The 15378-nt window shown below is 43.1% G+C and overlaps 1 long non-coding RNA gene across 1 annotated transcript in view; it reads right to left on the reverse strand.

The window, feature by feature from the left end:
* The window catches only part of LOC134161763 (uncharacterized), a 35128-nt gene extending 21638 nt beyond the window's left edge, over positions 1 to 13490 (reverse strand). The window contains exons 1-2 of the long non-coding RNA XR_009964078.1: positions 13390 to 13490; positions 8848 to 8946 (exon numbers count right to left, since the gene is read on the reverse strand). This is a non-coding gene — a long non-coding RNA (uncharacterized LOC134161763). The remainder of the gene's footprint in view (positions 1 to 8847; positions 8947 to 13389) is intronic.
* Positions 13491 to 15378: the final 1888 nt, after the last annotated feature.

A 15378-nucleotide genomic window follows, 5' to 3' on the forward strand; every position in this document is an offset into this window, starting at 1 on the left:
GTGGGCTTTGGTCTGCTCCTTTGGAGTCTGCTTTGTGCTTTAACTCTCCTGTGCCACTACACACAAAGTAACAGTCACTTTTACAGAAAAATACAATGCCCAAACTCTGCCTTTGGGTACAGAAAGAAATCACAGAGAAGAGGAGCCACCGAGCTGCTTGGGATAGTGGCCATGTGCCAGACATCATCTTTTGTAGTAATAACCCCTTTCCAATGGCAGCCTGAGCTATTTGCCTGTCATGATTTGTCTTTTTGTGCTTGGGGAATGCTGGCTGACCTTTGTCTTTGATGTTGCTAGGCCCTTTCCTTGCAATAGGGCAGTTCAGGAGGCCATGACCACATCTGCTTTGGCTGGTTCTGTTATCAATTAATTTGTCCTGCCACATCAAAGAACAGAGATAAAGCTGTAGCATTTCCTTACCACAGATTTTTATCTTCACTCCCCAGTTCACCTCACAACACACGCACCTTCCACCTCCACAGCAAGCAGAGAGAGAGACAGAGAAAGAAACTGAAATGACATCCTAATAGCCTCCCCTGAGTGCTGATGGCACCTGGGTCTCTGTGTGCTGAGCCTTACACCCACTCCCAATCTGGCCTGGCCACAGCCAGTCGGTTGCTCACTCCCCCAACAAGTTATTTGTTTTTCTCTCTAGACAAATCAGTGATGTTAGAATGACAAATAACAGTTATAGCTTTGCACTTAGCTGAGTATAATTTCAGTCCATCAGTACCATCTGTCTCCCTTCTTGGGCTGCAGCTCCATTAAGCGACAGCCAGAGATCCTCAAGGACAAAAAGCCCAACTCCCATGGATAGATATTTTAGGGGTCAGAATTTATGACTCATTGCCCTTTGCAGTTAATTCCAATGGTGAGCTGGGGAAAATGAAGCTGGGACTTAAAACCTAGTTCAAGTTAAAACTTCCCAAGTGCTCTGCCATGCTAAGCCTTGACTCTCCTTGTTCAGGAGTTCTGCACTGACATTGGTAGTGATCACCATCCAAACACACCCAAAGACTTGCTCAGGTGATGATGTTTGTCTTGGCTTTGAGACAGCATTCATTTTTTTTTCTAGGAGATTTTGTGCTCATTTACTACAAATCATAGAAAAGATGATGGAATTCTTAGGTGTAGTAGGGAACGTCAACATTGATAAGTAACCTAGTCTATTGATGGTAATCCCACCTTGTTTTGTTGAAGTGCCTTTCCTTTTGTCTCATGGCACTCACTAGGGAGAAAGATGCTTAACAAAACTTCCAGTCTCCATCAAATTTCACAGTATCACAGTATCACAGTATGCTGGAGATTGGAAGGGACCTCAAAAGATCATCTAGTCCAATCCCCCTGCCAGAGCAGGAACACCTAGATAACGTTACACAGGAATGTGTCCAGGCGGGCTTTGAATGTCTCCAGGGAAGGAGACTCCACAACCTCCCTGGGCAGCCTGTTCCAGTGTTCCGTCACCCTCACTGAGAAGAAGTTCCTTCTCAAGTTTTGGAACCTCTTGTGTTCCAGTTTGCACCCATTCTTGTCTCATTGTTTGCTGAGTAGAGCCTGGCTCCATCCTCTCACTCCCCCTTTATATATTTATAGACACTTATAAGGTCACCCCTCAGTCTCCTCTTCTCTAAACTATAAAGACCCAGCTCCCTCAGTCTTTCCTCATAAGGGAGATGCTCCACTCCCTTAATCATCTTGGTTGCCCTGCGCTGGACTCTCTCCAGCAGCTCCCTGTCCTTCTTGAACTGAGGGGCCCAGAACTGGACACAATATTCCAGATGGGGTCTCACCAGGGCAGAGTAGAGGGGAAGGAGGACCTCTCTCGACCTACTAACCACCGCCCTTCTAATACACCCCAGGATGCCATTGGCCTTCTTAGCCACAAGGGCACAGTGTTGGCTCATGGTCATCCTTGAGGACCCCCAGGTCCCTCTCCCCTACATCCCCAACCTATACTGGAACCTGGGGTTGTTCCTGCCCAGATGCAGGACTCTACACTTTCCCTTGTTATATTTCATCCCGTTATTCCCTGCCCAACTCTCCAGCCTGTCCAGGTCTCGCTGGATGGCAGCACAGCCTTCTGGCGTGTCAGCCACTCCTCCCAGCTTAGTGTCATCAGCAAAGATAGTACACTCAATTCCCTCATCTAAATCATTGATGAATATATTAAATAATACTGGTCCCAGTACTGACCCTTGAGGCACTCCACTAGTTACAGGACAAGATGACTTCTATGCTGATTATGTCTTCCCCTCTCTCATGCAACCTCCTCCTCTTTTTCATCTATGACCTTTCAAAGATCCTTGTTCTCATTCTGTATGAAGTTCAAACTCCTCTTCCTCCTTTTCTTGATCATCTGTCCCTTTCCTTTCCCTTCCTTCCATTTAGAATCATAGAATAGTTAGGGTTGGAAAGGACCTTAAGATCATCTAGTTTCAACCCCCCTGCCGTGGGCAGGGACACCTCACACTAAATCATCTCACCCAAGGCCTCGTCCAACCTGGTCTTGAACACTGCCAGGGATGGAGCATTCACAGCCTCCCTGGGCAACCCATTCCAGTGCCTCACCACCCTAACAGGAAAGAATTTCCTTCTTATATCCAACCTAAATTTCCCCTGTTTAAGTTTTAACCCGTTACCCCTTGTCCTGTCACTACAGTCTCTAATGAAGAGTCCCTCCCCAGCATCCCTATAGGACCCCTTCAGATACTGGAAGGCTGCTCTGAGGTCTCCACGCAGCCTTCTCTTCTCCAGGCTGAACAGCCCCAACTTCCTCAGCCTGTCTTCATACAGGAGGTGCTCCAGTCCCTGAGCATCCTCGTGGCCCTTCTCTGGACTTGTTCCAACAGTTCCATGCCCTTTTTATGCTGAGGACACCAAAACTGCACACAATTCTCCCTTTTGCCTCCCTTTCCCCTCCCCTTCCCTTCCCTTTCCTCTTCCCTTCTTTTTTTTCTCATTTATGTTTTTTTCTGAGGACTACTTTGATCACATCACAAAACATGGGGGAAAAAGTTTGGGCACCATGTTGCATGTGCTGTGAAAAAGCCGTATCTCCTGCAGTGTGGCTCTGAATGTCCTTCCCTCTCATTGACTAAAGACCCTGTATACCTTGCAGGATCAGTTGCATTCAAAAACCTGTCCTTTCAAATTTGTTTAGGTAAAGTGCAGAGTGCAGATGATTCCCAGAATAACTCTTCTGGCTTCATTTGGAATGACAGCAAAAACAAATCTGGACCTAGCTTTTCATCTCAGTGGAAGGGCATATGAGAAGCAGTGAGAATATGTCATTGTTCATAAAGGACAACATTACATGAAAGAGAGAGCACAGAAGAGAGGCAAAGAGAAAGAGATTTTTCCTATCTGCTAAATAAGGGCCGTTTTGAGGTGTGTGAGGACAGCAGGGGTCAGCAAGTGCTGGAACTGACTCTGAACTTCTGGCAGAACCATCTCCTGGAACTAAACCCAAGAATACCTTCATCTTCAGCAACCTGCCGGGAGATGTTCCACAGCCAGCTTTCTCCACAAGAGCCAGGTTACAGTGTCTGTACATGACAGCAACTGAAGCAAAAGCTTTTGTCTTTTGAAACAGACTAGCTCACATACAGCACAGTAGACTTGAGCCTGAAACCATTTAATATCGGACACTGAGCAAGAATCCGTTTGTAACAGAGGAGCCATAAACCATGATATTAACGGGGAGATGGTGGGTGCATATGTTCACACACCATGTCTAATTAGAACAGGAACAGATATGTTACAGAAATTAGAACTCCATCAGTAAGGATCTAGCTCTACACATTTGGTCTGTTTGAATTACCAGATACTTTACGTGTCTCAGCTCCTTTTCACCAGGAAACCAATCTGTTTGGCAGATACTCCTTAAATCTCATTGCTCCCCTGTCATATGAGTGGAGTAAAGACTATTTTCCCCACTTGCCAGATAGGTGGTTTCACTGAACTTTCACGTTACTCGCCTCCACATATAGTCAGCATCAGAACTAGAAATCAAGCCCAGGACTCCTGATTCTTAGTCTTTTCCCATCAGCCACATTCTTCTGAGTTTGCTTTACCTGCATATCAGGAATTTTGTGGGCAACTACAGAGACAGAGAACAGCTTGCCCCCAGATGGTGTCTTCAATCACTCAACTTTTATCACTGAGAGACAGTAGCTTCCCTCCCTACCTCCTTGAAAAGCTTTTAAAATAAACACAGGTACATTAGAAAAACAGCCTTTCAAAAGGGTCCCTTCCTCCCCCTCACCTTTCTTGCTCTCCTGTCATTAAGCAGAACAGAGCCATCCTTACATGTGACATTTCGACAGATTGACTTTAGCTATTTACTTTAAGCTTTTCTTCCTCCCATTCAGGATCACTTTCATTCATTTTCCAAGTGTCTCAAATTTTCTCCTGCTAAACCCATAGATCAGGTGATTCAGAATGAAGCTCCAGGACATGTGCCATTCTGATAAAAGCAGAGCCGTGAAGCCTCCCTACTCCTCCTGTAGCCCATTTCTGCTTATTCTTTAACTCACTAATTCTGCTGACAAAGGGAAAAATACACCAGGAGTGGTAAAAGAAATCTCACTTTTAAATGCCAATTTCATTTTCTTACCACAGAGGCCACTTCCCTGGTTAAACTATTCATTAATCGTCCTCTGGGCTTACAGTCAGTGGCTCAGATTCTGATCTTAATTATATCAGTAAAAACAACCACTCCAGGGCAACCTTTCATGAATATGCTTCCTTTTAAACCAATGTGCTTGCTTAGTTGAGGATGGCCTTTCTAAACCAAATCCTAACCCAGAATTACCACATTAGTGTCAGTGGAACTGACAGGTGACAGAGTTCAGACTCTGAACTCCAACACAAGGGTTTTCTCTTTCTCCCAGCAACAGAAAACTGAGCAGTTAGCACAATCCTTACGACTTACTTACACTCTGGTCAGCAGAAGCCCAGGAGCTTTGCTGCGTATGTTGAAGGTGCAGTGGCATAGGCGTATGTCTGAAGTGAGAGTGTGTCATGCTGCTGTGAATTAAATCTGTCTTAAAGCATTGCTGGCCAGAGCATGGTATTAAATTCAGACCAGGACTCTACAGAAAATATAAACCAAAGAGAGACAAAAAACTCCTTGACTCTGCTGGGTACTTCTCATTCAGATACTGATAGGCTGTGGCCTTTAGAGTCTATTTGCAAAGGGTGAGGGTGCTTTGTTGCAGGGGAGCAGAAGGAGGGTAAAAGGTGAACTGCTGAGAGGAGACAACTGGGCTTGTGTCTCTGGATTTGCTCTGCTATGATTTCCCTTCATTTTTATTACGTTTGACAGTAAATATTCAGGTCCTGCCTAAGCCAAAAGACAGCAACGGCTGGTAAACTCGTATGTCTATTGGGAAAGTGGAAGTGACTTTCTGAAGGAGGGCGTCAAAACTCTTAAGTCTGCGTTAGTTTCCTGGAGAAACCAATCCAGCATATTAAACCCACTGCTTTGTGGTTAATGCTGGTTTCTTGTGCTTGTGTCTGTACGTGTAACACAGAAGAAATCAAGTGGACACAAGATGAACTATCTCTGCAGAACAGATGGATACAGGGAGACCCTTCATGCGACTTTTGAAAAAAAATAACAGCAGCAAAATGTCTACCTTTATCTTTTAAAAACAATGGCACCCCTCAACCTGTCATGCAACAGAAAACAAACCCACTGTTTTCAAGTTCATTTGTGTTCATGTTGTCTCTCCCTGGTTACTGTGGTCTTTGATAGCTGTTCAGCTTCTCTTTTACCTGGGTGAAAACTGTGTTGTTCCCTTCTGCCAACCCAGGACACAAAGGAACCTGAGATTTTTCATAACCTTAAACCATACTGAGTCTGCAGATGCCCAGCAGGTAATTTCAATAGCTAATAAACCAAAGTAACAGCTACAGCTCCTAAACTACACTCAAAGCTTCTAATCCTAATCTTCCGAAATTTATGGGAAGTTGCAGGAATTGGAAAGCCTGCTACAGTGACACATCAAATCCTGGGGCCCTTTGATGGGAAACCATCTTTGTCAGAGATGGGCAGGGCCTGGGAATATTTTTCATTTTTCCAGCTGAATTTTTTTTCCCATGTGTATGCTGCTTTGATTCTCCCTTTTCACACAAACTTGCCAGCCTGTGTACTACCATGGCTTATATAAGTTATGGCAGCAGCTAGTGGTCCCAGTAGAGACCAGAACCCTGTTGTGGCAAGAGCTAACAAAGATCTGCTTATCATGAACTTTAACAAGCCATTCTCGCTCTCAGCCACTTTTTTTTTCTCTGATTGATCTTTCTTACTTAACTGGAAGGTCTTGGGATCTTCCTTAGGTTTTTGTATTAATTCCTTCTAGAGAAAATGTGGTCTAGGTCAGCTCTTTTCAGAACACACAAAAAGGGGGATAGAGGAAAAGAGGGATGCAGGAGCAGCTGAGTGATGCTAAGCAATGTTTGTATTGCAGAACAGTCACATCGGTACATGGTTGTTGGGTAACAAGCTTTTGTTTGTTGCAGTCCTGGGACAACAACTCACTGTAAAGTTAAAGCTTTTTGTGTGCATATAGAGTTTGAATTAGGGGAAATGCTCAAAATATATAAACAGGAACTAGCCTTGCAGGGAAGATAAGCTTTGGAGTGAGGGGGCTGTCTCTTCCAATGTGTATTTAGTGTCTACCGCAGTGGGGACTAATCTCATTTTGGGCCTCTAGATGCTGGGCCTCCCTTAATGTGTATACTGCTGTAATACACATAACTACTTCCTTCCATTGACTGCCTTTTTGTTGCATTGTTTTGTGTAATTGACTCCCTTTTTCATCCAGAGGCCAAAGAGTGATTATTGGAGATTGCAAGCTCCAGACCTGAATTGTTTCATTCAGGAAGTTAATTAAAATCAACCCACCTCTTTAGAAAACCCTTTCCAATATAGTGTGGATGCTCCTTTCATCTCAGCATTACTTCTTTTTTTTTTTTTTTTTTAATCAGTGCTCCTTAAATCATGGAAATAACTTGGCAAAGGAGCTGAATTACAAGAAAAATCAGTTAGGAACGTAGGTAAAGGCACATAATAGGTCTTTAGAGGAGAGGAATGAATTTAATTGAGTGAAAGCTCAGAAAACCCAAAAGTAAACTCAGGGTCATCAGCATACTTCTTTCACTTATCCCTCAGTTGCACTTCATAGATCCAGGCTTCCTTTTGCTCTGCTGTTATCACACTTTCCTTTTGCTGTGATTTATTAACTGTGGAACTGTCAAATTATGAAACTGAGGTTCTAGAAATACTTATTAATGTTTGAGAAATTCATTTCACACTTGAATACTTTTTCTAACACTTACTAATGTCCCTCATTTTGGTCATGTGGGTCTACAGGGCAAGAAAACAAGGTATCTTATTATATATTTAGCATGTGGAGATGAAGGATGAAAAAAATGTATTTTAAAACCTCCTCAAACATTGCAGCAACTTCATGCATTTGCTCCTTGTGCTGCTGTATGTGGTGACTCTGTGTATGTGCATTAGCAGGGCAAAGTCTGTACGTTCAATGACACCATTCCAGCTTCCTTTCAGTCACTATTAAGAAAGTACTTCTAATCCCCTCTGAGAAGCTTGAACATAAAATTCCTTTCATGCCAGTTTTGTCCTCCTCAATTTGGCAAACACTGTCCTTCCCCCTGTGATTCCAATGGAACTTGTAATTCAAAAGACATTTCTATTTATTACCACCCTGTTAGTGTATGAGAATCATCAGGGGTGCCAGTACAGCAAAGGCAACAAGGTTACTTTCTGAGCTCGCTGTCGCAGTTTTGTACTGCACAACAAAAATGCAGCAGGCCATAGATAAATGATGATTACTTATTCACTATTTAATCAGAATAAGGAACCTAAAAAAAATTACTGAGTAATTACTTGCCTCAAGATCCTTGAGAGCGAGTTTGCCACATTTATTTCCCACGCAAGGTTTTCTGATGGAAATTCATTTAAAAAGCAGAAACAAAGACCGCCAATAATGTCAAAATTTATGAATTTGCTCTTATAGGACTGGAACATTTCTACTTCTTGACACTCAGTTTTGAAATGTGTTATGTTACAACAGTATCAAATTTAACAGTCTGAACTCTTGCTTAAAAGGAGGTTTTCCTTCAAAACATAATTTTGCACAGAATAGAGAGCTCTGTGTTTCCGTCAGCATTAATGAAGTCAGGTTTAGCATTTAACCTAATCTGCTCAAAAAAGTCCTATTACCTTGCACACTTAGAGCCACATCATCTGGTAGGAAATGGCTGCAATACCTCCAGCCTTCCTAAAATACTGACAGTTTCAACCGTTTCTTAAGAAATACTTACTCACTGGGGACTGCAGCTCTAAATAGATGCTTCTGCTTTAAAATATGATCACATTCTTTAGCTTAAATGGATGACTCCTCACAAATCAAGCAGTGGTAGTGCTGGCATAACACTGAAGGTCACCCAAAGAAATGAGTGGCCACAAGATATTTTAGCTTGAGGTATCTGCATAGTGCTTTTCTCTCTCTGATACCTCACTGTTACCATTTATGATTTCTGAAGGACCGTAACATTTTTTCTTCAGGCAAGTATTTCATGCCAGCATTGGGAACATCGTTTTTTTCAAACGACAATTTCTGCTTTGAAACACCAGCAACCATTTACAGTTTTTCACATTTGATATGCTACCCCTGATGAAAACTGAGTGCAGCAGAAATACCCTTCTACAATGCACAGGTGTCCACCGCACACTCAAAGCATCAGACTTTGTGATATGGGGGAAAAAAGAACCCTCTTTGGCAGAAGTAACATGGAAGACATCATGTATCTTTTTACCTGCTATGAGAGGTCTGAATTCCAGCCTTGTTTAATCCAGCACAGAAGCCAATGATGGGATGGGATGGAGTGTTTGCTCTGCTGACTCTTCCGGTTAAGCTGAGGACAAGACCAAAGTTAATATCACAGTGAATCCTTGCAGAGATCCTGCTTACAGCTGTGCCCCACAAATCTGCATGCCACTCAATGCCAGTGGTTTAAAATCTGCCAGTTTGTGTATATGCAAGTGATTAATTTTGGTATGTACGAAAATGCTCATGTGTCAGTGTAAAACCCCCAAATCCTGTACACACAAATGCAGATCATTCAGATCAGCATGTGCCATTTGAACGATTGTCTTTCAACATCTGTCCTGTTGCTTTTTCTTTGCTCTTCAACTTTTCTTCCTGTAGACTTAAAAACTTGTGCCGTGTGAAAGGGCCCTCGTTCCATTAGCTAATTCTTGCTTCTTCCTTAAAACCATACACATTAGTTAGTATTCAGTTTGCAAATTGCTCTGGATTTGATAAATGCAACATTTTGTGTGGAACAAGTTTTGAAGGATTATCTCCACGCACATTTTTAAACTTAACATGTGAGTTCTACAAATTCTTCATTTGTTTTCATGTTACTTAGCATCCACGAAGCTAAAAAGCATTTAGTAGGTATCATTCACTGATCATTTCATTAATAATGATTTAGCTTGTTACTAATGCTTCCATTTCACAGAAGCAGAAAATGAGATGCAGGTATCTGAAAGAGTATCATTTTAGAAGGGTTAATGGTGCAGATTTGGCTTCTGATTTCTAGAACTCACCTTGCTGAGGGCTCAACTCTTCTAAAATGTCTGCCTACAAGGGTCAGAAAGAAACCATTAAAACATGTGACACCTATTAATCTACTTTTAGGTACGTAGCTGTGAACTGAGCCCACAGAAATAAAATCTCTCATACCTGTGAGATCATGTACTAGAAAATCAGTCCCAGCACACCCCAAAAGTTGGCCTCACATTGCATTTCCTTACATAAATAGTAATAAAATACTTTTTTTTTTTTCCAAAAAAGATATTTTATTTTAGGGAAATGCAACAGGAAAGAACAAAAGTAAAATCCCCATTTGAGAAAGCCCAGCATGTGCAACTTCACTGTAACAGCCAGCAGAAGGTCTAGGAACAAAAAAAGGACTAGTGAGACCTGCACACAGAGAGATTCTCATAAATTAGCTCAGGAAAGCAAATGCAGAGCACTGCGTGCTAGGGAAGGCTGGTATCATAAAATAGTTTTTAAATCCTTTAACAATATTAAAATTCTGCTCAGAAACAAGGGCTGTAATACAATTTTCCTCTCTCCTTGCCTGAAAATCAATTGTGCAGCTCTTTCCTTTGTTAAAATTTTTCAAAACTGTAAAAAAAATGGAATCAGTTCCCGCCCTGGAAAAATGAAGGAAAATGCTTAATCCATTGGTGTTGGTGCACAAAGTGCATTTGTTGTGCTGCTGACTGTAACACGATCTGAACCAAGGAAGGAGAACGAACGCTTTGCGGCCCCTGATGGATTTCAGATTTATTAGACACTGGAATGTTTTTTTTTCCCTCCTTGTCTATAAGAACATGGTGTGTAAGATGATAAAGGGCAGGAATAAAGCGAGCAGACACTGTAGCCCTTAAAATTAAAAGAACTGGTTTTAGATTTTGAAAGTGTCAATGCATGAAAAAGCAGCCTAAATGTAAGTGTTGCATTATTCAGTATGCTTTCCTCTTGGAAAGAAAAACATTTTGCAGCCACTGACAAAGCTACGGACATGTGACTAATACTACTTTTATTTTCCTATATGGAGAAAAAACACCATCACAAAGCATAAATGGAATATTTGTCCTGTAAGATAATACACACATACCTGTAAATTATGAGTGCAAGATGTAATAATTCATCTTTAGTTTCATTACTCATGCAATATGGAGCTTTCAAGATTAGGGATAGATTTGTTATGCCACTACATTCCAGTATATATTTTCCCTTCCTTAACCCTCTCTCTCTTCTCTGGCACTCACAGCCTATACAGTAGGAGCAAGTTTCTTTGCACCAGCTCATACAGGCTGCATAAGCTACACAGAACTGGCAACTGGCATAATTTTCAAAGGACATATTCATGATCCATTTTATGATGTTAACCAGGCTGAAAAAAAATTAGCTCAGGGTAAAGACATACAATTTCAACTATACTTTGGGGAAAAGTTTCCTATTCAGAGTAGAGCTCCAAGGTGTAACATTAAAAAAAAACCTGGTTTATTCTAATGTTACAGGATTGTCCTCTTGAGCTGCCAGGATGGGAAACGCAGTAGTCTGCTTGTAGTAGTGGTAGTTTTGTTCCAGTATCTATATGCTGCTTTGTGAAAGGCAATAACGAAAGTCTGGAACTAATTGCTTCAATAATTAGAATTCCTATGTAAACGTAAACAACAAAACTATTCACAAAACTGATGTTTAATATATATGCAGTGGAATAAACAAGCTCTGTTCTTCTATTTTTGACTCTGTATGTATTCTAAGTGTCTGAAAGCAAAGTACATATGACAGAGATGACAAGACCAAGGCGACAAGTCAGGCTAGTGTGCTTGGAAGCACTGGGACTCCAGACTCTGCTAGGGTCTGCCACTGAGTTATTGTGTAATCTTGGGTGAGTCATTTAAATTCTTTATGTGCTGATTTCACCAGTCTGTAAAATAGGTGTAATCCTCCCCCATTTACCTCAGACAGCAAAAATATCTATAAAACATCTAGATGACATGTTATGTTCAGGCTTTTTTTTTTTTCTGTATGAGAAAAATTCTCGTATGAGAATTCTCTGTATGAGCTGTACTTGTCCACAGATCTTTTTGACCTGCAAATCACACACATACACAGTCATGTCAGTTCTGCCTGAAAGATGAGCTGAACATGCCTTTATGTAAAATCAAACCCACCTTTCTGCTCCTATAACTGCAGAAGAGAAATTACATTAACTATCAAACTTCAACTCTTTTCAAAGAGACTGCATAGGCCCAAATCTTGCTTGTCTAAATCAAGTGAGAAGTCCCAGTAAAAATCAGTAGGATGCTTCGAGCCATTAAGGAAAGAGGGATCTGGTCTCCTGTAGGGCATTGAGGCAAAACAGACACACTACTGCAGTTTGCATTGGACAGTTCTCAATTAGAATGTCAAGATTTATAGTGCATTTTATCTGGCTTTCATTCTTCGTTGTTCAGTTTAACTTCTGACCTATGGTTATTGGCAGAAGAGGTCTTGTCCCAGAGGGCCATTAGTCCCTTCCAGAGAGGCCTTCTAAGAAGTGCCAAAAAAGAGGGTGGGAAACAGGTCTCTTTGTAACAGGACACCACCCACCCCCCCCACCCCACCCCAGAAATTCTCACACAATCAATGTGATAGTCAGGATACAAGAAAACAGGAGATTCTCTGGATTTTTCTGCAATGAGTAGTTAAGGTCATTCTGTCCTGCCCTGACAAGAGATCAGATGGAAATAAATCCTGTAGAAAGGGTCAACGCTAATTGTGTCCAAAACTCCACATGGAGTTACAGCAAAAGAAAATGAAACTTATAAAGAACCTATGTGGAGACCCTAACAAGAGCCATAGTAAACTGTGACATCCAGGTGTTGTGCACAGGGCTGGAGTTCACAAAGCTCTCACCCGATATGGGACATATCCTTAAAGTATGTGACAGAAGAACAGGAGTTGCAGATATATCCCCGAATTTGAAAATAAAATCTGCATGGGAATAAATAGGTTTACTCGGGTATTCCAGCCTAATGCATTCCCTTCAAAAAGGGAATGATAGGAGTGCTGAGGGGGAGCCTGCTGGCATGGAACTGGCAGTTTCTTGAGGCAATACCATGAGATTGCTGAAAACATCAAACAGGATGAATGATCCTGCCCTAGGACTGTGACGATGACACAAATTAAGGGCAGGGCTGTGGAGGGCCAGAGTATTCCAAGGGAAGACACGTATATCCTGGGCATTACAGTGTTAGCAAAAAGATGGAATGCAATAGGATATCAGGCTGTGCAGTCTGAGATTAATAAGAATCATGCTCTGCGGTGAGCAAGATGTTCCTCAGATGGAGATGTCCTTACAGCAATGAGGTTCTCCAAAGGCCTTCCCATGGACACAGAGGGACAAAAATAACCTGGGTAGCTTTAGGATAGAACCAGATTCATTTGCAAAAGGGATTATGTAACGTAGCTGCCTCTAACAACAAAGGACTCATCTGATGAACCAGAAGGCCCCTTCCAGTCCTATTGTTCCTGTTATTCCCAAAGTTAAATTAACACCAACCTTGCCTAGCAACATCATGTCTCCATGTGTGTAGAGATGGAGTTTGCCCTGGAGCTCCTGGGACGAGATGTCTCTTTTTAAATGGGAACTGAAAAGCCTCACAACAAAATGAATAACTAGAAGAGGTCCCAGGTTTATAATTAAAAAAACAAACAAAGCAATGGATTTAAACTGTCCCAGTTTCAGGGGCAGAAAGACCTGTGATGATAAAGTGTGCTATAGGAGTCTCACCTTAAATTCCCCTCAGGAGTGGCTCGCAGCAGGCTGCATGGCATTCAGTCCTCTCAGAGCACCCGCTATCCTCTGCCAACCTGGAGCAACTGGGACAAAAATTCTGGGAAGACATTTCCCTAGAAAGCAGAGACCAGGCAAGTGTCTCCCATCTCTTTCCTCCCAGCATGGTTTCTCACTGCATTCCCTGCCTGTCAGGATGACAGAGCTCCATATCCGAGAGAGCTCCATACCCCACAGACCTTATCCCATGCAAACCCCAGTGCCTGGGAGCAATCTCTCCCACCTGCGTTATATATACAGATATATATATTTTAGTATGAAGTATGCGACATGGGGTGAAATCCAGCTCCTCTCCCGCCTGCATGGCTGCCGGGAGGCTGCGAGGGAGAAGAGGCAGGGCGCCTCACGAAGGCGCCATTTTATCTCCTGAGGGGAGCCGTCGGGCAGCCCCGCAGTGCGCGGCCTTCCCTTGGCAGGGTGCTGTGAGGGGCGGCTCTGCCATTAGGGGAAACAAAGGGCGGTCAGCGAGTGTTACTGGAATTGGGAGTCCGGGGGTCTGTGCAGGTAACGGCAGCGCCTCTGTGCCTCCATCTGCACCTCTTCAGAGCAATCTCTTTAGGACTTCAGGTGCAGAGCTGCTGCCAAGCCTCAAGCTGAATGATAAAATGGAGGGAAAGCGCCTCCTGTGGCAGTGCCCGAAAGCTGTCAGAGCCATGTTGGAGCACGCAGCGCACTGCAAAGGAGGGTGAGTGAAGTAACAGCAATTTAAAACGTGGAGGGATAGAAATTCCCCATCCAGAAGGTGGACCTCAACGGTGGAGACAGTGTTTTAGCCTGTGTGACCTCTTCTCCTGGAAAACCATAATTAGAGAACCTTTAGAAATACTGCAGCTGGCACCGCAGTTGGGGCTGTTCAGCCTGGAGAAGAGAAGGCTGCGTGGAGACCTCGTAGCAGCCTTCCAGTATCTGAAGGGGTCCTATAGGGATGCTGGGGAGGGACTCTTCATTAGGGACTGTAGTGACAGGACAAGGAGTAATGGGTTAAAACCTAAACAGGGGAAGTTTAGATTGGATATAAGGAAGAAATTCTTTACTGTACGGGTGGTGAGGCACTGGAATGGGTTGCCCAGGGAGGTTGTGAATGCTCCATCCCTGGCAGTGCTCATGGCCACGTTGGACGAAGCCTTGGGTGACATGGTTTAGTGTGAGGTGTCCCTGCCCATGGCAGGGGGGTTGGAACTAGGTGATCTTAAGGTCCTTTCCAACCCAAACCATTCTATGATTCTATGATTCTATGATTCTGCGATTCTATGATTCTGCGATTCTGCCTCGGTTTCAGAGCAGCACCTTGCTGGCATTCATCAGCTGGGACAGGTTTGGGCTGTGGGGCAGAATGGGTGAACCTCTCCATCTCCTCTCACCTCCAAAACAGCAGCAGTAGCAAATGCTGCCAGGTCCTTGGAATGGAGCTGGAAGGGAGCAAGCTGAGGACATCCTCCTCCTGGGAGGAGCTGCCTCTGCCACCAGAAGGTGCCAGGCTCCAGCTTTCTGCTGAGATTGCCAATGTGGTTTAGTAATGCAAGAATTTGCTCACAAGACACAGAGCAGAGCCCACCTATTTGTTCCTCTAACAGCCATCAGTCGATAATGACTTTCAGTCGACGGCCTAGCTTTGAACAGATGCCTAGAGGTGAAAGGATCTGTATTCCATTACTAGCCCCTTCAACTAGCCAGGGTCCCCTAGGTTAAATATTTTTAGCAACAGCTTGTTTACATGTCAAACTTGTCAATGAGCTTCTGGGGCACTGCTGCTGCAAAGCTGTGTTGGTGGCAGCCAGTGAGCTTTCTCTATGCACAGAACTAAAGCTTTCTAAAGGGCTTGTCAGATATATTCTTCCTACCATGTCACACAAGCAAGACTAATTTCAAAGAAATGCTCTTTATTTCTACTTAAAACTGCTAAGGAAAATATCCAGCACTGTCTTT

This window comes from Pezoporus occidentalis, unplaced genomic scaffold (assembly GCF_034315485.1).
Source record: "Pezoporus occidentalis ecotype Australia unplaced genomic scaffold, CSIRO_AGI_Poc_V1 ctg179, whole genome shotgun sequence".
In the NCBI taxonomy this organism is placed as follows: domain Eukaryota; kingdom Metazoa; phylum Chordata; class Aves; order Psittaciformes; family Psittacidae; genus Pezoporus; species Pezoporus occidentalis.